Source organism: Lissotriton vulgaris, chromosome 2_1, assembly GCF_964263255.1.
Source record: "Lissotriton vulgaris chromosome 2_1, aLisVul1.2, whole genome shotgun sequence".
Lineage (NCBI taxonomy): Eukaryota > Metazoa > Chordata > Amphibia > Caudata > Salamandridae > Lissotriton > Lissotriton vulgaris.
The window spans coordinates 1,256,340,811-1,256,364,228 of record NC_141687.1 but is presented as its reverse complement, the minus strand read 5'-3'; positions in this window follow the sequence as shown (position 1 = coordinate 1,256,364,228).

Genomic DNA, 23,418 nt, shown 5'->3' with positions numbered 1-23,418 from the left:
TTGTGTTATGAGATTAGTGTGCAATTCAAAGCGTCGGGACACTCTTTCGAGTAGCCGCACGCTATATAAAACCCCGGTATAACATAACATAACATAACATCACAAAGCTACAGCAGGATGTCTTCTGACATGAGGGCCAATCAGTTGCCTCTTCTACCTCTAGCCCTCTTTAAATAGGAGCCCAATGCTTTCAATGATGCAGAGTATATTCCCATTACACCTCCTACTTGCTGTGGAGTCATATTCCCAGATACTTACCTAGTGTGTAATTGCTGAGGTCTGGTCCTCCGGTGTAATCGTCTCCCAGGGTGATTGATCAAGTGGTGCCATTACATCACAAAGCTACAGCAGAATGTCATCTGACATGAGGGCCAATCAGTTGCCTAGTACGCAATAGGATACATGTATCATGGTATAGAAAACGGAGCAATGTAGACGGGATGCACAGCTGAAGACTAAGGTGGTGAGATGGAAGGACCTAGGCCATTATTTGAGACTTATACATTTGTTTGAAGGAGTGGTTGATAAGAACATTCTGGAATTCTCTAATGGTTAACTGATAGGGATGTGCTAAAATGAAGATGTTAGAATCTATTATTAATAGTTGTTATTATTCCCACGAACCATAGCATAAACCTTCCTCCCTTAACTTATCAGATCACTGAATTTCTATGGTGTACCATAACCTAAAATAATTCCTGTGAGAAGGGTACGCTATCTCTTGGCCGCCAAAGAGATCTTTCTATCTAAGTCCTCATATAGGTGCTAGAGTTGTGTAGTGAGTACCAGCAAATGAGGCATAGGATTGAAAGAACTCAGCTAGGTTGAAATCTAAATTGAGATTATAATTTTTAGTGAGCTTTGGATTTTCACAATATTAGATATGCCATAGTACTAATAATTGACGCTTTATAAAAATATTTTTTTGGTAGTGTTGCATTTCTTTGGAAATATTCAAGTTCTAAAAATTGACTAACAGTGGACTTTTCCATCTGCAGATTATACTGAATGGCCAGCAGAGGCAGTGTTGCAGAGGAATATTTCTCCGCTTGCTGAGAAAAAAAAAAAAGAAAGCTCATTCCTCAGCCTTCTCCATGCCTCGATCAATATATATGGTAAGGCAAAATCTCATTTAATCATTTTGCCATTAATAAAAAGTTTATAGCATCTGATGGCTCTCAGTGCCTTTTAGTGTGGTCTTCCGCATAAATATAATCTTCCAAGACGGTTGCAATATGGATGACACTATGGCCATCATGATCGTTTATCAAAGGCTTTGACTGTCTATGTGGCTGACAAAATCTTCTTTAGATACTTGTGCAGGCAATATGTCCTCCGAGGTAATTACCATCTTTCAGGCTGGAATGAGGTGTCTTAGGTTAGAGCAATTGACTTACTTTTAGATGGAGGGAAGCTATTTACCCTGTTTCCCTGCTCTCTGTGAGTGGGACTCTGATACTCAAGATGGACTGCTTTTTAGAAACTGTGTTCTTCTAAATCTAGCCCTCTTTAAATTGGAGCCCAATGCTTTCAATGGTGCAGAGTACTTTCCCATTACACATCCTACTTGCTGTGGAGGCATATTCCCAGATACTTTCCTAGTGTGTAATTGCTGATGTCTGGTCCTCCGGTGTAATCGTCTCCCAGGGCGATTGGTCAAGTGGTGTCTTTTATTTGTTTCCCTGTTGTGTTATGAGATTAGTGTGCAATTCAAAGCGTCGGGACACTCTTTCGAGTAGCCGCACGCTATATAAAACCCCGGTATAACATAACATAACATAACATAACATCACAAAGCTACAGCAGGATGTCTTCTGACATGAGGGCCAATCAGTTGCCTCTTCTAACTCTAGCCCTCTTTAAATAGGAGCCCAATGCTTTCAATGATGCAGAGTATATTCCCATTACACCTCCTACTTGCTGTGGAGTCATATTCCCAGATACTTACCTAGTGTGTAATTGCTGAGGTCTGGTCCTCCGGTGTAGTCGTCTCCCAGGGCGATTGATCAAGTGGTGCCATTACATCACAAAGCTACAGCAGGATGTCATCTGACATGAGGGCCAATCAGTTGCCTAGTACGCAATAGGATACATGTATCATGGTATAGAAAACAGAGCAATGTAGACGGGATGCCCAGCTGAAGACTAAGGTGGTGAGATGAAAGAACCTAGGCCATTATTTGAGACTTATACATTTGTTTGAAGGAGTGGTTGATAAGAACATTCTGGAATTCTCTAATGGTTAACTGATAGGGATGTGCTAAAATGAAGATGTTAGAATCTATTATTCATAGTTGTTATAATTCCCACGAACCATAGCATAAACCTTCCTCCCTTAACTTATCAGATCACTGAATTTCTATGGTGTACCATAACCTAAAATAATTCCTGTGAGAAGGGTACGCTATCTCTTGGCCGCCAAAGAGATCTTTCTATCGAAGTCCTCATATAGGTGCTAGAGTTGTGTAGTGAGTACCAGCAAATGAGGCATAGGATTGAAAGCACTCAGCTAGGTTGAAATCTAAATTGAGATTATAATTTTTAGTGAGCTTTGGATTTTCACAATATTAGATATGCCATAGTACTAATAATTGACGCTTTATAAAAATATTTTTTTGGTAGTGTTGCATTTCTTTGGAAATATTCAAGTTCTAAAAATTGACTAACAAGTGAGCTTTGGATTTTCACAATATTAGATATGCCATAGTACTAATAATTGACGCTTTATAAAAATATTTTTTTGGTAGTGTTGCATTTCTTTGGAAATATTCAAGTTCTAAAAATTGACTAACAGTGGACTTTTCCATCTGCAGATTATACTGAATGGCCAGCAGAGGCAGTGTTGCAGAGGAATATTTCTCCGCTTGCTGAGAAAAAAAAAAAAGAAAGCTCATTCCTCAGCCTTCTCCATGCCTCGATCAATATATATGGTAAGGCAAAATCTCATTTAATCATTTTGCCATTAATAAAAAGTTTATAGCATCTGATGGCTCTCAGTGCCTTTTAGTGGGGTCTTCCGCATAAATATAATCTTCTAAGACGGTTGCAATATGGATGACACTATGGCCATCATGATCGTTTATCAAAGGCTTTGACTGTCTATGTGGCTGACAAAATCTTCTTTAGATACTTGTGCAGGCAATATGTCCTCCGAGGTAATTACCATCTTTCAGGCTGGAATGAGGTGTCTTAGGTTAGAGCAATTGACTTACTTTTAGATGGAGGGAAGCTATTTACCCTGTTTCCCTGCTCTCTGTGAGTGGGACTCTGATACTCAAGATGGACTGCTTTTTAGAAACTGTGTTCTTCTAAATCTAGCCCTCTTTAAATTAGAGCCCAATGCTTTCAATGGTGCAGAGTACTTTCCCATTACACATCCTACTTGCTGTGGAGGCATATTCCCAGATACTTTCCTAGTGTGTAATTGCTGATGTCTGGTCCTCCGGTGTAATCGTCTCCCAGGGCGATTGGTCAAGTGGTGTCTTTTATTTGTTTCCCTGTTGTGTTATGAGATTAGTGTGCAATTCAAAGCGTCGGGACACTCTTTCGAGTAGCCGCACGCTATATAAAACCCCGGTATAACATAACATAACATCACAAAGCTACAGCAGGATGTCTTCTGACATGAGGGCCAATCAGTTGCCTCTTCTACCTCTAGCCCTCTTTAAATAGGAGCCCAATGCTTTCAATGATGCAGAGTATATTCCCATTACACCTCCTACTTGCTGTGGAGTCATATTCCCAGATACTTACCTAGTGTGTAATTGCTGAGGTCTGGTCCTCCGGTGTAATCGTCTCCCAGGGCGATTGATCAAGTGGTGCCATTACATCACAAAGCTACAGCAGAATGTCATCTGACATGAGGGCCAATCAGTTGCCTAGTACGCAATAGGATACATGTATCATGGTATAGAAAACGGAGCAATGTAGACGGGATGCCCAGCTGAAGACTAAGGTGGTGAGATGGAAGGACCTAGGCCATTATTTGAGACTTATACATTTGTTTGAAGGAGTGGTTGATAAGAACATTCTGGAATTCTCTAATGGTTAACTGATAGGGATGTGCTAAAATCAAGATGTTAGAATCTATTATTAATAGTTGTTATTATTCCCACGAACCATAGCATAAACCTTCCTCCCTTAACTTATCAGATCACTGAATTTCTATGGTGTACCATAACCTAAAATAATTCCTGTGAGAAGGGTACGCTATCTCTTGGCTGCCAAAGAGATCTTTCTATCTAAGTCCTCATATAGGTGCTAGAGTTGTGTAGTGAGTACCAGCAAATGAGGCATAGGATTGAAAGAACTCAGCTAGGTTGAAATCTAAATTGAGATTATAATTTTTAGTGAGCTTTGGATTTTCACAATATTAGATATGCCATAGTACTAATAATTGACGCTTTATAAAAATATTTTTTTGGTAGTGTTGCATTTCTTTGGAAATATTCAAGTTCTAAAAATTGACTAACAGTGGACTTTTCCATCTGCAGATTATACTGAATGGCCAGCAGAGGCAGTGTTGCAGAGGAATATTTCTCCGCTTGCTGAGAAAAAAAAAAGAAAGCTCATTTCTCAGCCTTCTCCATGCCTCGATCAATATATATGGTAAGGCAAAATCTCATTTAATCATTTTGCCATTAATAAAAAGTTCATAGCATCTGATGGCTCTCAGTGCCTTTTAGTGGGGTCGTCCGCATAAATATAATCTTCTAAGACGGTTGCAATATGGATGACACTATGGCCATCATGATCGTTTATCAAAGGCTTTGACTGTCTATGTGGCTGACAAAATCTTCTTTAGATACTTGTGCAGGCAATATGTCCTCCGAGGTAATTACCATCTTTCAGGCTGGAATGAGGTGTCTTAGGTTAGAGCAATTGACTTACTTTTAGATGGAGGGAAGCTATTTAACCTGTTTCCCTGCTCTCTGTGAGTGGGAATCTGATACTCAAGATGGACTGCTTTTTAGAAACTGTGTTCTTCTAAATCTAGCCCTCTTTAAATTGGAGCCCAATGCTTTCAATGGTGCAGAGTACTTTCCCATTACACATCCTACTTGCTGTGGAGGCATATTCCCACATACTTTCCTAGTGTGTAATTGCTGATGTCTGGTCCTCCGGTGTAATCGTCTCCCAGGGCGATTGGTCAAGTGGTGTCTTTTATTTGTTTCCCTGTTGTGTTATGAGATTAGTGTGCAATTCAAAGCGTCGGGACACTCTTTCGAGTAGCCGCACGCTATATAAAACCCCGGTATAACATAACATAACATAACATCACAAAGCTACAGCAGGATGTCTTCTGACATGAGGGCCAATCAGTTGCCTCTTCTAACTCTAGCCCTCTTTAAATAGGAGCCCAATGCTTTCAATGATGCAGAGTATATTCCCATTACACCTCCTACTTGCTGTGGAGTCATATTCCCAGATACTTACCTAGTGTGTAATTGCTGAGGTCTGGTCCTCCGGTGTAATCGTCTCCCAGGGCGATTGATCAAGTGGTGCCATTACATCACAAAGCTACAGCAGGATGTCATCTGACATGAGGGCCAATCAGTTGCCTAGTACGCAATAGGATACATGTATCATGGTATAGAAAACAGAGCAATGTAGACGGGATGCCCAGCTGAAGACTAAGGTGGTGAGATGAAAGAACCTAGGCCATTATTTGAGACTTATACATTTGTTTGAAGGAGTGGTTGATAAGAACATTCTGGAATTCTCTAATGGTTAACTGATAGGGATGTGCTAAAATGAAGATGTTAGAATCTATTATTCATAGTTGTTATAATTCCCACGAACCATAGCATAAACCTTCCTCCCTTAACTTATCAGATCACTGAATTTCTATGGTGTACCATAACCTAAAATAATTCCTGTGAGAAGGGTACGCTATCTCTTGGCCGCCAAAGAGATCTTTCTATCTAAGTCCTCATATAGGTGCTAGAGTTGTGTAGTGAGTACCAGCAAATGAGGCATAGGATTGAAAGCACTCAGCTAGGTTGAAATCTAAATTGAGATTATAATTTTTAGTGAGCTTTGGATTTTCACAATATTAGATATGCCATAGTACTAATAATTGACGCTTTATAAAAATATTTTTTTGGTAGTGTTGCATTTCTTTGGAAATATTCAAGTTCTAAAAATTGACTAACAGTGGACTTTTCCATCTGCAGATTATACTGAATGGCCAGCAGAGGCAGTGTTGCAGAGGAATATTTCTCCGCTTGCTGAGAAAAAAAAAAGAAAGCTCATTTCTCAGCCTTCTCCATGCCTCGATCAATATATATGGTAAGGCAAAATCTCATTTAATCATTTTGCCATTAATAAAAAGTTCATAGCATCTGATGGCTCTCAGTGCCTTTTAGTGGGGTCGTCCGCATAAATATAATCTTCTAAGACGGTTGCAATATGGATGACACTATGGCCATCATGATCGTTTATCAAAGGCTTTGACTGTCTATGTGGCTGACAAAATCTTCTTTAGATACTTGTGCAGGCAATATGTCCTCCGAGGTAATTACCATCTTTCAGGCTGGAATGAGGTGTCTTAGGTTAGAGCAATTGACTTACTTTTAGATGGAGGGAAGCTATTTAACCTGTTTCCCTGCTCTCTGTGAGTGGGAATCTGATACTCAAGATGGACTGCTTTTTAGAAACTGTGTTCTTCTAAATCTAGCCCTCTTTAAATTGGAGCCCAATGCTTTCAATGGTGCAGAGTACTTTCCCATTACACATCCTACTTGCTGTGGAGGCATATTCCCACATACTTTCCTAGTGTGTAATTGCTGATGTCTGGTCCTCCGGTGTAATCGTCTCCCAGGGCGATTGGTCAAGTGGTGTCTTTTATTTGTTTCCCTGTTGTGTTATGAGATTAGTGTGCAATTCAAAGCGTCGGGACACTCTTTCGAGTAGCCGCACGCTATATAAAACCCCGGTATAACATAACATAACATAACATCACAAAGCTACAGCAGGATGTCTTCTGACATGAGGGCCAATCAGTTGCCTCTTCTAACTCTAGCCCTCTTTAAATAGGAGCCCAATGCTTTCAATGATGCAGAGTATATTCCCATTACACCTCCTACTTGCTGTGGAGTCATATTCCCAGATACTTACCTAGTGTGTAATTGCTGAGGTCTGGTCCTCCGGTGTAGTCGTCTCCCAGGGCGATTGATCAAGTGGTGCCATTACATCACAAAGCTACAGCAGGATGTCATCTGACATGAGGGCCAATCAGTTGCCTAGTACGCAATAGGATACATGTATCATGGTATAGAAAACAGAGCAATGTAGACGGGATGCCCAGCTGAAGACTAAGGTGGTGAGATGAAAGAACCTAGGCCATTATTTGAGACTTATACATTTGTTTGAAGGAGTGGTTGATAAGAACATTCTGGAATTCTCTAATGGTTAACTGATAGGGATGTGCTAAAATGAAGATGTTAGAATCTATTATTCATAGTTGTTATAATTCCCACGAACCATAGCATAAACCTTCCTCCCTTAACTTATCAGATCACTGAATTTCTATGGTGTACCATAACCTAAAATAATTCCTGTGAGAAGGGTACGCTATCTCTTGGCCGCCAAAGAGATCTTTCTATCTAAGTCCTCATATAGGTGCTAGAGTTGTGTAGTGAGTACCAGCAAATGAGGCATAGGATTGAAAGCACTCAGCTAGGTTGAAATCTAAATTGAGATTATAATTTTTAGTGAGCTTTGGATTTTCACAATATTAGATATGCCATAGTACTAATAATTGACGCTTTATAAAAATATTTTTTTGGTAGTGTTGCATTTCTTTGGAAATATTCAAGTTCTAAAAATTGACTAACAGTGGACTTTTCCATCTGCAGATTATACTGAATGGCCAGCAGAGGCAGTGTTGCAGAGGAATATTTCTCCGCTTGCTGAGAAAAAAAAAAAGAAAGCTCATTCCTCAGCCTTCTCCATGCCTCGATCAATATATATGGTAAGGCAAAATCTCATTTAATCATTTTGCCATTAATAAAAAGTTTATAGCATCTGATGGCTCTCAGTGCCTTTTAGTGGGGTCTTCCGCATAAATATAATCTTCTAAGACGGTTGCAATATGGATGACACTATGGCCATCATGATCGTTTATCAAAGGCTTTGACTGTCTATGTGGCTGACAAAATCTTCTTTAGATACTTGTGCAGGCAATATGTCCTCCGAGGTAATTACCATCTTTCAGGCTGGAATGAGGTGTCTTAGGTTAGAGCAATTGACTTACTTTTAGATGGAGGGAAGCTATTTACCCTGTTTCCCTGCTCTCTGTGAGTGGGACTCTGATACTCAAGATGGACTGCTTTTTAGAAACTGTGTTCTTCTAAATCTAGCCCTCTTTAAATTGGAGCCCAATGCTTTCAATGGTGCAGAGTACTTTCCCATTACACATCCTACTTGCTGTGGAGGCATATTCCCAGATACTTTCCTAGTGTGTAATTGCTGATGTCTGGTCCTCCGGTGTAATCGTCTCCCAGGGCGATTGGTCAAGTGGTGTCTTTTATTTGTTTCCCTGTTGTGTTATGAGATTAGTGTGCAATTCAAAGCGTCGGGACACTCTTTCGAGTAGCCGCACGCTATATAAAACCCCGGTATAACATAACATAACATCACAAAGCTACAGCAGGATGTCTTCTGACATGAGGGCCAATCAGTTGCCTCTTCTACCTCTAGCCCTCTTTAAATAGGAGCCCAATGCTTTCAATGATGCAGAGTATATTCCCATTACACCTCCTACTTGCTGTGGAGTCATATTCCCAGATACTTACCTAGTGTGTAATTGCTGAGGTCTGGTCCTCCGGTGTAATCGTCTCCCAGGGCGATTGATCAAGTGGTGCCATTACATCACAAAGCTACAGCAGAATGTCATCTGACATGAGGGCCAATCAGTTGCCTAGTACGCAATAGGATACATGTATCATGGTATAGAAAACGGAGCAATGTAGACGGGATGCCCAGCTGAAGACTAAGGTGGTGAGATGGAAGGACCTAGGCCATTATTTGAGACTTATACATTTGTTTGAAGGAGTGGTTGATAAGAACATTCTGGAATTCTCTAATGGTTAACTGATAGGGATGTGCTAAAATGAAGATGTTAGAATCTATTATTCATAGTTGTTATAATTCCCACGAACCATAGCATAAACCTTCCTCCCTTAACTTATCAGATCACTGAATTTCTATGGTGTACCATAACCTAAAATAATTCCTGTGAGAAGGGTACGCTATCTCTTGGCTGCCAAAGAGATCTTTCTATCTAAGTCCTCATATAGGTGCTAGAGTTGTGTAGTGAGTACCAGCAAATGAGGCATAGGATTGAAAGAACTCAGCTAGGTTGAAATCTAAATTGAGATTATAATTTTTAGTGAGCTTTGGATTTTCACAATATTAGATATGCCATAGTACTAATAATTGACGCTTTATAAAAATATTTTTTTGGTAGTGTTGCATTTCTTTGGAAATATTCAAGTTCTAAAAATTGACTAACAGTGGACTTTTCCATCTGCAGATTATACTGAATGGCCAGCAGAGGCAGTGTTGCAGAGGAATATTTCTCCGCTTGCTGAGAAAAAAAAAAGGAAAGCTCATTTCTCAGCCTTCTCCATGCCTCGATCAATATATATGGTAAGGCAAAATCTCATTTAATCATTTTGCCATTAATAAAAAGTTCATAGCATCTGATGGCTCTCAGTGCCTTTTAGTGGGGTCGTCCGCATAAATATAATCTTCTAAGACGGTTGCAATATGGATGACACTATGGCCATCATGATCGTTTATCAAAGGCTTTGACTGTCTATGTGGCTGACAAAATCTTCTTTAGATACTTGTGCAGGCAATATGTCCTCCGAGGTAATTACCATCTTTCAGGCTGGAATGAGGTGTCTTAGGTTAGAGCAATTGACTTACTTTTAGATGGAGGGAAGCTATTTAACCTGTTTCCCTGCTCTCTGTGAGTGGGACTCTGATACTCAAGATGGACTGCTTTTTAGAAACTGTGTTCTTCTAAATCTAGCCCTCTTTAAATTGGAGCCCAATGCTTTCAATGGTGCAGAGTACTTTCCCATTACACATCCTACTTGCTGTGGAGGCATATTCCCAGATACTTTCCTAGTGTGTAATTGCTGATGTCTGGTCCTCCGGTGTAATCGTCTCCCAGGGCGATTGGTCAAGTGGTGTCTTTTATTTGTTTCCCTGTTGTGTTATGAGATTAGTGTGCAATTCAAAGCGTCGGGACACTCTTTCGAGTAGCCGCACGCTATATAAAACCCCGGTATAACATAACATAACATAACATCACAAAGCTACAGCAGGATGTCTTCTGACATGAGGGCCAATCAGTTGCCTCTTCTAACTCTAGCCCTCTTTAAATAGGAGCCCAATGCTTTCAATGATGCAGAGTATATTCCCATTACACCTCCTACTTGCTGTGGAGTCATATTCCCAGATACTTACCTAGTGTGTAATTGCTGAGGTCTGGTCCTCCGGTGTAGTCGTCTCCCAGGGCGATTGATCAAGTGGTGCCATTACATCACAAAGCTACAGCAGGATGTCATCTGACATGAGGGCCAATCAGTTGCCTAGTACGCAATAGGATACATGTATCATGGTATAGAAAACAGAGCAATGTAGACGGGATGCCCAGCTGAAGACTAAGGTGGTGAGATGAAAGAACCTAGGCCATTATTTGAGACTTATACATTTGTTTGAAGGAGTGGTTGATAAGAACATTCTGGAATTCTCTAATGGTTAACTGATAGGGATGTGCTAAAATGAAGATGTTAGAATCTATTATTCATAGTTGTTATAATTCCCACGAACCATAGCATAAACCTTCCTCCCTTAACTTATCAGATCACTGAATTTCTATGGTGTACCATAACCTAAAATAATTCCTGTGAGAAGGGTACGCTATCTCTTGGCCGCCAAAGAGATCTTTCTATCTAAGTCCTCATATAGGTGCTAGAGTTGTGTAGTGAGTACCAGCAAATGAGGCATAGGATTGAAAGCACTCAGCTAGGTTGAAATCTAAATTGAGATTATAATTTTTAGTGAGCTTTGGATTTTCACAATATTAGATATGCCATAGTACTAATAATTGACGCTTTATAAAAATATTTTTTTGGTAGTGTTGCATTTCTTTGGAAATATTCAAGTTCTAAAAATTGACTAACAGTGGACTTTTCCATCTGCAGATTATACTGAATGGCCAGCAGAGGCAGTGTTGCAGAGGAATATTTCTCCGCTTGCTGAGAAAAAAAAAAAAGAAAGCTCATTCCTCAGCCTTCTCCATGCCTCGATCAATATATATGGTAAGGCAAAATCTCATTTAATCATTTTGCCATTAATAAAAAGTTTATAGCATCTGATGGCTCTCAGTGCCTTTTAGTGGGGTCTTCCGCATAAATATAATCTTCTAAGACGGTTGCAATATGGATGACACTATGGCCATCATGATCGTTTATCAAAGGCTTTGACTGTCTATGTGGCTGACAAAATCTTCTTTAGATACTTGTGCAGGCAATATGTCCTCCGAGGTAATTACCATCTTTCAGGCTGGAATGAGGTGTCTTAGGTTAGAGCAATTGACTTACTTTTAGATGGAGGGAAGCTATTTACCCTGTTTCCCTGCTCTCTGTGAGTGGGACTCTGATACTCAAGATGGACTGCTTTTTAGAAACTGTGTTCTTCTAAATCTAGCCCTCTTTAAATTAGAGCCCAATGCTTTCAATGGTGCAGAGTACTTTCCCATTACACATCCTACTTGCTGTGGAGGCATATTCCCAGATACTTTCCTAGTGTGTAATTGCTGATGTCTGGTCCTCCGGTGTAATCGTCTCCCAGGGCGATTGGTCAAGTGGTGTCTTTTATTTGTTTCCCTGTTGTGTTATGAGATTAGTGTGCAATTCAAAGCGTCGGGACACTCTTTCGAGTAGCCGCACGCTATATAAAACCCCGGTATAACATAACATAACATCACAAAGCTACAGCAGGATGTCTTCTGACATGAGGGCCAATCAGTTGCCTCTTCTACCTCTAGCCCTCTTTAAATAGGAGCCCAATGCTTTCAATGATGCAGAGTATATTCCCATTACACCTCCTACTTGCTGTGGAGTCATATTCCCAGATACTTACCTAGTGTGTAATTGCTGAGGTCTGGTCCTCCGGTGTAGTCGTCTCCCAGGGCGATTGATCAAGTGGTGCCATTACATCACAAAGCTACAGCAGGATGTCATCTGACATGAGGGCCAATCAGTTGCCTAGTACGCAATAGGATACATGTATCATGGTATAGAAAACAGAGCAATGTAGACGGGATGCCCAGCTGAAGACTAAGGTGGTGAGATGAAAGAACCTAGGCCATTATTTGAGACTTATACATTTGTTTGAAGGAGTGGTTGATAAGAACATTCTGGAATTCTCTAATGGTTAACTGATAGGGATGTGCTAAAATGAAGATGTTAGAATCTATTATTCATAGTTGTTATAATTCCCATGAACCATAGCATAAACCTTCCTCCCTTAACTTATCAGATCACTGAATTTCTATGGTGTACCATAACCTAAAATAATTCCTGTGAGAAGGGTACGCTATCTCTTGGCTGCCAAAGAGATCTTTCTATCTAAGTCCTCATATAGGTGCTAGAGTTGTGTAGTGAGTACCAGCAAATGAGGCATAGGATTGAAAGAACTCAGCTAGGTTGAAATCTAAATTGAGATTATAATTTTTAGTGAGCTTTGGATTTTCACAATATTAGATATGCCATAGTACTAATAATTGACGCTTTATAAAAATATTTTTTTGGTAGTGTTGCATTTCTTTGGAAATATTCAAGTTCTAAAAATTGACTAACAGTGGACTTTTCCATCTGCAGATTATACTGAATGGCCAGCAGAGGCAGTGTTGCAGAGGAATATTTCTCCGCTTGCTGAGAAAAAAAAAAGAAAGCTCATTTCTCAGCCTTCTCCATGCCTCGATCAATATATATGGTAAGGCAAAATCTCATTTAATCATTTTGCCATTAATAAAAAGTTCATAGCATCTGATGGCTCTCAGTGCCTTTTAGTGGGGTCGTCCGCATAAATATAATCTTCTAAGACGGTTGCAATATGGATGACACTATGGCCATCATGATCGTTTATCAAAGGCTTTGACTGTCTATGTGGCTGACAAAATCTTCTTTAGATACTTGTGCAGGCAATATGTCCTCCGAGGTAATTACCATCTTTCAGGCTGGAATGAGGTGTCTTAGGTTAGAGCAATTGACTTACTTTTAGATGGAGGGAAGCTATTTAACCTGTTTCCCTGCTCTCTGTGAGTGGGACTCTGATACTCAAGATGGACTGCTTTTTAGAAACTGTGTTCTTCTAAATCTAGCCCTCTTTAAATTGGAGCCCAATGCTTTCAATGGTGCAGAGTACTTTCCCATTACACATCCTACTTGCTGTGGAGGCATATTCCCAGATACTTTCCTAGTGTGTAATTGCTGATGTCTGGTCCTCCGGTGTAATCGTCTCCCAGGGCGATTGGTCAAGTGGTGTCTTTAATTTGTTTCCCTGTTGTGTTATGAGATTAGTGTGCAATTCAAAGCGTCGGGACACTCTTTCGAGTAGCCGCACGCTATATAAAACCCCGGTATAACATAACATAACATAACATCACAAAGCTACAGCAGGATGTCTTCTGACATGAGGGCCAATCAGTTGCCTCTTCTAACTCTAGCCCTCTTTAAATAGGAGCCCAATGCTTTCAATGATGCAGAGTATATTCCCATTACACCTCCTACTTGCTGTGGAGTCATATTCCCAGATACTTACCTAGTGTGTAATTGCTGAGGTCTGGTCCTCCGGTGTAGTCGTCTCCCAGGGCGATTGATCAAGTGGTGCCATTACATCACAAAGCTACAGCAGAATGTCATCTGACATGAGGGCCAATCAGTTGCCTAGTACGCAATAGGATACATGTATCATGGTATAGAAAACGGAGCAATGTAGACGGGATGCCCAGCTGAAGACTAAGGTGGTGAGATGGAAGGACCTAGGCCATTATATGAGACTTATACATTTGTTTGAAGGAGTGGTTGATAAGAACATTCTGGAATTCTCTAATGGTTAACTGATAGGGATGTGCTAAAATGAAGATGTTCGAATCTATTATTAATAGTTGTTATTATTCCCACGAACCATAGCATAAACCTTCCTCCCTTAACTTATCAGATCACTGAATTTCTATGGTGTACCATAACCTAAAATAATTCCTGTGAGAAGGGTACGCTATCTCTTGGCCGCCAAAGAGATCTTTCTATCTAAGTCCTCATATAGGTGCTAGAGTTGTGTAGTGAGTACCAGCAAATGAGGCATAGGATTGAAAGAACTCAGCTAGGTTGAAATCTAAATTGAGATTATAATTTTTAGTGAGCTTTGGATTTTCACAATATTAGATATGCCATAGTACTAATAATTGACGCTTTATAAAAATATTTTTTTGGTAGTGTTGCATTTCTTTGGAAATATTCAAGTTCTAAAAATTGACTAACAGTGGACTTTTCCATCTGCAGATTATACTGAATGGCCAGCAGAGGCAGTGTTGCAGAGGAATATTTCTCCGCTTGCTGAGAAAAAAAAAAAGAAAGCTCATTTCTCAGCCTTCTCCATGCCTCGATCAATATATATGGTAAGGCAAAATCTCATTTAATCATTTTGCCATTAATAAAAAGTTCATAGCATCTGATGGCTCTCAGTGCCTTTTAGTGGGGTCGTCCGCATAAATATAATCTTCTAAGACGGTTGCAATATGGATGACACTATGGCCATCATGATCGTTTATCAAAGGCTTTGACTGTCTATGTGGCTGACAAAATCTTCTTTAGATACTTGTGCAGGCAATATGTCCTCCGAGGTAATTACCATCTTTCAGGCTGGAATGAGGTGTCTTAGGTTAGAGCAATTGACTTACTTTTAGATGGAGGGAAGCTATTTAACCTGTTTCCCTGCTCTCTGTGAGTGGGACTCTGATACTCAAGATGGACTGCTTTTTAGAAACTGTGTTCTTCTAAATCTAGCCCTCTTTAAATTGGAGCCCAATGCTTTCAATGGTGCAGAGTACTTTCCCATTACACATCCTACTTGCTGTGGAGGCATATTCCCAGATACTTTCCTAGTGTGTAGTTGCTGATGTCTGGTCCTCCGGTGTAATCGTCTCCCAGGGCGATTGGTCAAGTGGTGTCTTTTATTTGTTTCCCTGTTGTGTTATGAGATTAGTGTGCAATTCAAAGCGTCGGGACACTCTTTCGAGTAGCCGCACGCTATATAAAACCCCGGTATAACATAACATAACATAACATCACAAAGCTACAGCAGGATGTCTTCTGACATGAGGGCCAATCAGTTGCCTCTTCTAACTCTAGCCCTCTTTAAATAGGAGCCCAATGCTTTCAATGATGCAGAGTATATTCCCATTACACCTCCTACTTGCTGTGGAGTCATATTCCCAGATACTCACCTAGTGTGTAATTGCTGAGGTCTGGTCCTCCGGTGTAGTCGTCTCCCAGGGCGATTGATCAAGTGGTGCCATTACATCACAAAGCTACAGCAGAATGTCATCTGACATGAGGGCCAATCAGTTGCCTAGTACGCAATAGGATACATGTATCATGGTATAGAAAACGGAGCAATGTAGACGGGATGCCCAGCTGAAGACTAAGGTGGTGAGATGGAAGGACCTAGGCCATTATATGAGACTTATACATTTGTTTGAAGGAGTGGTTGATAAGAACATTCTGGAATTCTCTAATGGTTAACTGATAGGGATGTGCTAAAATGAAGATGTTAGAATCTATTATTAATAGTTGTTATTATTCCCACGAACCATAGCATAAACCTTCCTCCCTTAACTTATCAGATCACTGAATTTCTATGGTGTACCATAACCTAAAATAATTCCTGTGAGAAGGGTACGCTATCTCTTGGCCGCCAAAGAGATCTTTCTATCTAAGTCCTCATATAGGTGCTAGAGTTGTGTAGTGAGTACCAGCAAATGAGGCATAGGATTGAAAGAACTCAGCTAGGTTGAAATCTAAATTGAGATTATAATTTTTAGTGAGCTTTGGATTTTCACAATATTAGATATGCCATAGTACTAATAATTGACGCTTTATAAAAATATTTTTTTGGTTGTGTTGCATTTCTTTGGAAATATTCAAGTTCTAAAAATTGACTAACAGTGGACTTTTCCATCTGCAGATTATACTGAATGGCCAGCAGAGGCAGTGTTGCAGAGGAATATTTCTCCGCTTGCTGAGAAAAAAAAAAAGAAAGCTCATTTCTCAGCCTTCTCCATGCCTCGATCAATATATATGGTAAGGCAAAATCTCATTTAATCATTTTGCCATTAATAAAAAGTTCATAGCATCTGATGGCTCTCAGTGCCTTTTAGTGGGGTCGTCCGCATAAATATAATCTTCTAAGACGGTTGCAATATGGATGACACTATGGCCATCATGATCGTTTATCAAAGGCTTTGACTGTCTATGTGGCTGACAAAATCTTCTTTAGATACTTGTGCAGGCAATATGTCCTCCGAGGTAATTACCATCTTTCAGGCTGGAATGAGGTGTCTTAGGTTAGAGCAATTGACTTACTTTTAGATGGAGGGAAGCTATTTAACCTGTTTCCCTGCTCTCTGTGAGTGGGACTCTGATACTCAAGATGGACTGCTTTTTAGAAACTGTGTTCTTCTAAATCTAGCCCTCTTTAAATTGGAGCCCAATGCTTTCAATGGTGCAGAGTACTTTCCCATTACACATCCTACTTGCTGTGGAGGCATATTCCCAGATACTTTCCTAGTGTGTAATTGCTGATGTCTGGTCCTCCGGTGTAATCGTCTCCCAGGGCGATTGGTCAAGTGGTGTCTTTTATTTGTTTCCCTGTTGTGTTATGAGATTAGTGTGCAATTCAAAGCGTCGGGACACTCTTTCGAGTAGCCGCACGCTATATAAAACCCCGGTATAACATAACATAACATAACATCACAAAGCTACAGCAGGATGTCTTCTGACATGAGGGCCAATCAGTTGCCTCTTCTAACTCTAGCCCTCTTTAAATAGGAGCCCAATGCTTTCAATGATGCAGAGTATATTCCCATTACACCTCCTACTTGCTGTGGAGTCATATTCCCAGATACTCACCTAGTGTGTAATTGCTGAGGTCTGGTCCTCCGGTGTAGTCGTCTCCCAGGGCGATTGATCAAGTGGTGCCATTACATCACAAAGCTACAGCAGAATGTCATCTGACATGAGGGCCAATCAGTTGCCTAGTACGCAATAGGATACATGTATCATGGTATAGAAAACGGAGCAATGTAGACGGGATGCCCAGCTGAAGACTAAGGTGGTGAGATGGAAGGACCTAGGCCATTATATGAGACTTATACATTTGTTTGAAGGAGTGGTTGATAAGAACATTCTGGAATGCTCTAATGGTTAACTGATAGGGATGTGCTAAAATGAAGATGTTAGAATCTATTATTAATAGTTGTTATTATTCCCACGAACCATAGCATAAACCTTCCTCCCTTAACTTATCAGATCACTGAATTTCTATGGTGTACCATAACCTAAAATAATTCCTGTGAGAAGGGTACGCTATCTCTTGGCCGCCAAAGAGATCTTTCTATCTAAGTCCTCATATAGGTGCTAGAGTTGTGTAGTGAGTACCAGCAAATGAGGCATAGGATTGAAAGAACTCAGCTAGGTTGAAATCTAAATTGAGATTATAATTTTTAGTGAGCTTTGGATTTTCACAATATTAGATATGCCATAGTACTAATAATTGACGCTTTATAAAAATATTCTTTTGGTTGTGTTGCATTTCTTTGGAAATATTCAAGTTCTAAAAATTGACTAACAGTGGACTTTTCCATCTGCAGATTATACTGAATGGCCAGCAGAGGCAGTGTTGCAGAGGAATATTTCTCCGCTTGCTGAGAAAAAAAAAAAAGAAAGCTCATTCCTCAGCCTTCTCCATGCCTCGATCAATATATATGGTAAGGCAAAATCTCATTTAATCATTTTGCCATTAATAAAAAGTTCATAGCATCTGATGGCTCTCAGTGCCTTTTAGTGGGGTCTTCCGCATAAATATAATCTTCTAAGACGGTTGCAATATGGATGACACTATGGCCATCATGATCGTTTATCAAAGGCTTTGACTGTCTATGTGGCTGACAAAATCTTCTTGAGATACTTGTGCAGGCAATATGTCCTCCGAGGTAATTACCATCTTTCAGGCTGGAATGAGGTGTCTTAGGTTAGAGCAATTGACTTACTTTTAGATGGAGGGAAGCTATTTAACCTGTTTCCCTGCTCTCTGTGAGTGGGACTCTGATACTCAAGATGGACTGCTTTTTAGAAACTGTGTTCTTCTAAATCTAGCCCTCTTTAAATTGGAGCCCAATGCTTTCAATGGTGCAGAGTACTTTCCCATTACACATCCTACTTGCTGTGGAGGCATATTCCCAGATACTTTCCTAGTGTGTAATTGCTGATGTCTGGTCCTCCGGTGTAATCGTCTCCCAGGGCGATTGGTTAAGTGGTGTCTTTTATTTGTTTCCCTGTTGTGTTATGAGATTAGTGTGCAATTCAAAGCGTCGGGACACTCTTTCGAGTAGCCGCACGCTATATAAAACCCCGGTATAACATAACATAACATAACATCACAAAGCTACAGCAGGATGTCTTCTGACATGAGGGCCAATCAGTTGCCTCTTCTAACTCTAGCCCTCTTTAAATAGGAGCCCAATGCTTTCAATGATGCAGAGTATATTCCCATTACACCTCCTACTTGCTGTGGAGTCATATTCCCAGATACTTTCCTAGTGTGTAATTGCTGATGTCTGGTCCTCCGGTGTAATCGTCTCCCAGGGCGATTGGTCAAGTGGTGCCATTACATCACAAAGCTACAGCAGGATGTCTTCTGACATGAGGGCCAATCAGTTGCTTCTTCTAACTCTAGCCCTCTTTAAATAGGAGCCCAATGCTTTCAATGATGCAGAGTATATTCCCATTACACCTCCTACTTGCTGTGAAGTCATATTCCCAGATACTTACCTAGTGTGTAATTGCTGAGGTCTGGTCCTCCGGTGTAATCGTCTCCCAGGGTGATTGATCAAGTGGTGCCATTACATCACAAAGCTACAGCAGGATGTCATCTGACATGAGGGCCAATCAGTTGCCTAGTACGCAATAGGATACATGTATCATGGTATAGAAAACGGAGCAATGTAGACGGGATGCCCAGCTGAAGACTAAGGTGGTGAGATGAAAGAACCTAGGCCATTATTTGAGACTTATACATTTGTTTGAAGGAGTGGTTGATAAGAACATTCTGGAATTCTCTAATGGTTAACTGATAGGGATGTGCTAAAATGAAGATGTTAGAATCTATTATTCATAGTTGTTATAATTCCCACGAACCATAGCATAAACCTTCCTCCCTTAACTTATCAGATCACTGAATTTCTATGGTGTACCATAACCTAAAATAATTCCTGTGAGAAGGGTACGCTATCTCTTGGCCGCCAAAGAGATCTTTCTAAGTCCTCATATAGGTGCTAGAGTTGTGTAGTGAGTACCAGCAAATGAGGCATAGGATTGAAAGAACTCAGCTAGGTTGAAATCTAAATTGAGATTATAATTTTTAGTGAGCTTTGGATTTTCACAATATTAGATATGCCATAGTACTAATAATTGACGCTTTATAAAAATATTTTTTGGGTAGTGTTGCATTTCTTTGGAAATATTCAAGTTCTAAAAATTGACTAACAGTGGACTTTTCCATCTGCAGATTATACTGAATGGCCAGCAGAGGCAGTGTTGCAGAGGAATATTTCTCCGCTTGCTGAGAAAAAAAAAAGAAAGCTCATTTCTCAGCCTTCTCCATGCCTCGATCAATATATATGGTAAGGCAAAATCTCATTTAATCATTTTGCCATTAATAAAAAGTTCATAGCATCTGATGGCTCTCAGTGCCTTTTAGTGGGGTCGTCCGCATAAATATAATCTTCTAAGACGGTTGCAATATGGATGACACTATGGCCATCATGATCGTTTATCAAAGGCTTTGACTGTCTATGTGGCTGACAAAATCTTCTTTAGATACTTGTGCAGGCAATATGTCCTCCGAGGTAATTACCATCTTTCAGGCTGGAATGAGGTGTCTTAGGTTAGAGCAATTGACTTACTTTTAGATGGAGGGAAGCTATTTACCCTGTTTCCCTGCTCTCTGTGAGTGGGACTCTGATACTCAAGATGGACTGCTTTTTAGAAACTGTGTTCTTCTAAATCTAGCCCTCTTTAAATTGGAGCCCAATGCTTTCAATGGTGCAGAGTACTTTCCCATTACACATCCTACTTGCTGTGGAGGCATATTCCCAGATACTTTCCTAGTGTGTAATTGCTGATGTCTGGTCCTCCGGTGTAATCGTCTCCCAGGGCGATTGGTCAAGTGGTGTCTTTTATTTGTTTCCCTGTTGTGTTATGAGATTAGTGTGCAATTCAAAGCGTCGGGACACTCTTTCGAGTAGCCGCACGCTATATAAAACCCCGGTATAACATAACATAACATAACATAACATCACAAAGCTACAGCAAGATGTCTTCTGACATGAGGGCCAATCAGTTGCCTCTTCTAACTCTAGCCCTCTTTAAATAGGAGCCCAATGCTTTCAATGATGCAGAGTATATTCCCATTACACCTCCTACTTGCTGTGGAGTCATATTCCCAGATACTTACCTTGTGTGTAATTGCTGAGGTCTGGTCCTCCGGTGTAATCGTCTCCCAGGGCGATTGATCAAATGGTGCCATTACATCACAAAGCTACAGCAGAATGTCATCTGACATGGGGGCCAATCAGTTGCCTAGTACGCAATAGGATACATGTATCATGGTATAGAAAACGGAGCAATGTAGACGGGATGCCCAGCTGAAGACTAAGGTGGTGAGATGGAAGGACCTAGGCCATTATATGAGACTTATACATTTGTTTGAAGGAGTGGTTGATAAGAACATTCTGGAATTCTCTAATGGTTAACTGATAGGGATGTGCTAAAATGAAGATGTTAGAATCTATTATTAATAGTTGTTATTATTCCCACGAACCATAGCATAAACCTTCCTCCCTTAACTTATCAGATCACTGAATTTCTATGGTGTACCATAACCTAAAATAATTCCTGTGAGAAGGGTACGCTATCTCTTGGCCGCCAAAGAGATCTTTCTATCTAAGTCCTCATATAGGTGCTAGAGTTGTGTAGTGAGTACCAGCAAATGAGGCATAGGATTGAAAGAACTCAGCTAGGTTGAAATCTAAATTGAGATTATAATTTTTAGTGAGCTTTGGATTTTCACAATATTAGATATGCCATAGTACTAATAATTGACGCTTTATAAAAATATTTTTTTGGTAGTGTTGCATTTCTTTGGAAATATTCAAGTTCTAAAAATTGACTAACAGTGGACTTTTCCATCTGCAGATTATACTGAATGGCCAGCAGAGGCAGTGTTGCAGAGGAATATTTCTCCGCTTGCTGAGAAAAAAAAAAAAGAAAGCTCATTCCTCAGCCTTCTCCATGCCTCGATCAATATATATGGTAAGGCAAAATCTCATTTAATCATTTTGCCATTAATAAAAAGTTCATAGCATCTGATGGCTCTCAGTGCCTTTTAGTGGGGTCTTCCGCATAAATATAATCTTCTAAAACGGTTGCAATATGGATGACACTATGGCCATCATGATCGTTTATCAAAGGCTTTGACTGTCTATGTGGCTGACAAAATCTTCTTTAGATACTTGTGCAGGCAATATGTCCTCCGAGGTAATTACCATCTTTCAGGCTGGAATGAGGTGTCTTAGGTTAGAGCAATTGACTTACTTTTAGATGGAGGGAAGCTATTTAACCTGTTTCCCTGCTCTCTGTGAGTGGGACTCTGATACTCAAGATGGACTGCTTTTTAGAAACTGTGTTCTTCTAAATCTAGCCCTCTTTAAATTGGAGCCCAATGCTTTCAATGGTGCAGAGTACTTTCCCATTACACATCCTACTTGCTGTGGAGGCATATTCCCAGATACTTTCCTAGTGTGTAATTGCTGATGTCTGGTCCTCCGGTGTAATCGTCTCCCAGGGCGATTGGTCAAGTGGTGCCATTACATCACAAAGCTACAGCAGGATGTCTTCTGACATGAGGGCCAATCAGTTGCTTCTTCTAACTCTAGCCCTCTTTAAATAGGAGCCCAATGCTTTCAATGATGCAGAGTATATTCCCATTACACCTCCTACTTGCTGTGAAGTCATATTCCCAGATACTTACCTATTGTGTAATTGCTGAGGTCTGGTCCTCCGGTGTAATCGTCTCCCAGGGTGATTGATCAAGTGGTGCCATTACATCACAAAGCTACAGCAGGATGTCATCTGACATGAGGGCCAATCAGTTGCCTAGTACGCAATAGGATACATGTATCATGGTATAGAAAACGGAGCAATGTAGACGGGATGCCCAGCTGAAGACTAAGGTGGTGAGATGAAAGAACCTAGGCCATTATTTGAGACTTATACATTTGTTTGAAGGAGTGGTTGATAAGAACATTCTGGAATTCTCTAATGGTTAACTGATAGGGATGTGCTAAAATGAAGATGTTAGAATCTATTATTCATAGTTGTTATAATTCCCACGAACCATAGCATAAACCTTCCTCCCTTAACTTATCAGATCACTGAATTTCTATGGTGTACCATAACCTAAAATAATTCCTGTGAGAAGGGTACGCTATCTCTTGGCCGCCAAAGAGATCTTTCTATCTAAGTCCTCATATAGGTGCTAGAGTTGTGTAGTGAGTACCAGCAAATGAGGCATAGGATTGAAAGAACTCAGCTAGGTTGAAATCTAAATTGAGATTATAATTTTTAGTGAGCTTTGGATTTTCACAATATTAGATATGCCATAGTACTAATAATTGACGCTTTATAAAAATATTTTTTTGGTAGTGTTGCATTTCTTTGGAAATATTCAAGTTCTAAAAATTGACTAACAGTGGACTTTTCCATCTGCAGATTATACTGAATGGCCAGCAGAGGCAGTGTTGCAGAGGAATATTTCTCCGCTTGCTGAGAAAAAAAAAAAGAAAGCTCATTCCTCAGCCTTCTCCATGCCTCGATCAATATATATGGTAAGGCAAAATCTCATTTAATCATTTTGCCATTAATAAAAAGTTCATAGCATCTGATGGCTCTCAGTGCCTTTTAGTGGGGTCTTCCGCATAAATATAATCTTCTAAGACGGTTGCAATATGGATGACACTATGGCCATCATGATCGTTTATCAAAGGCTTTGACTGTC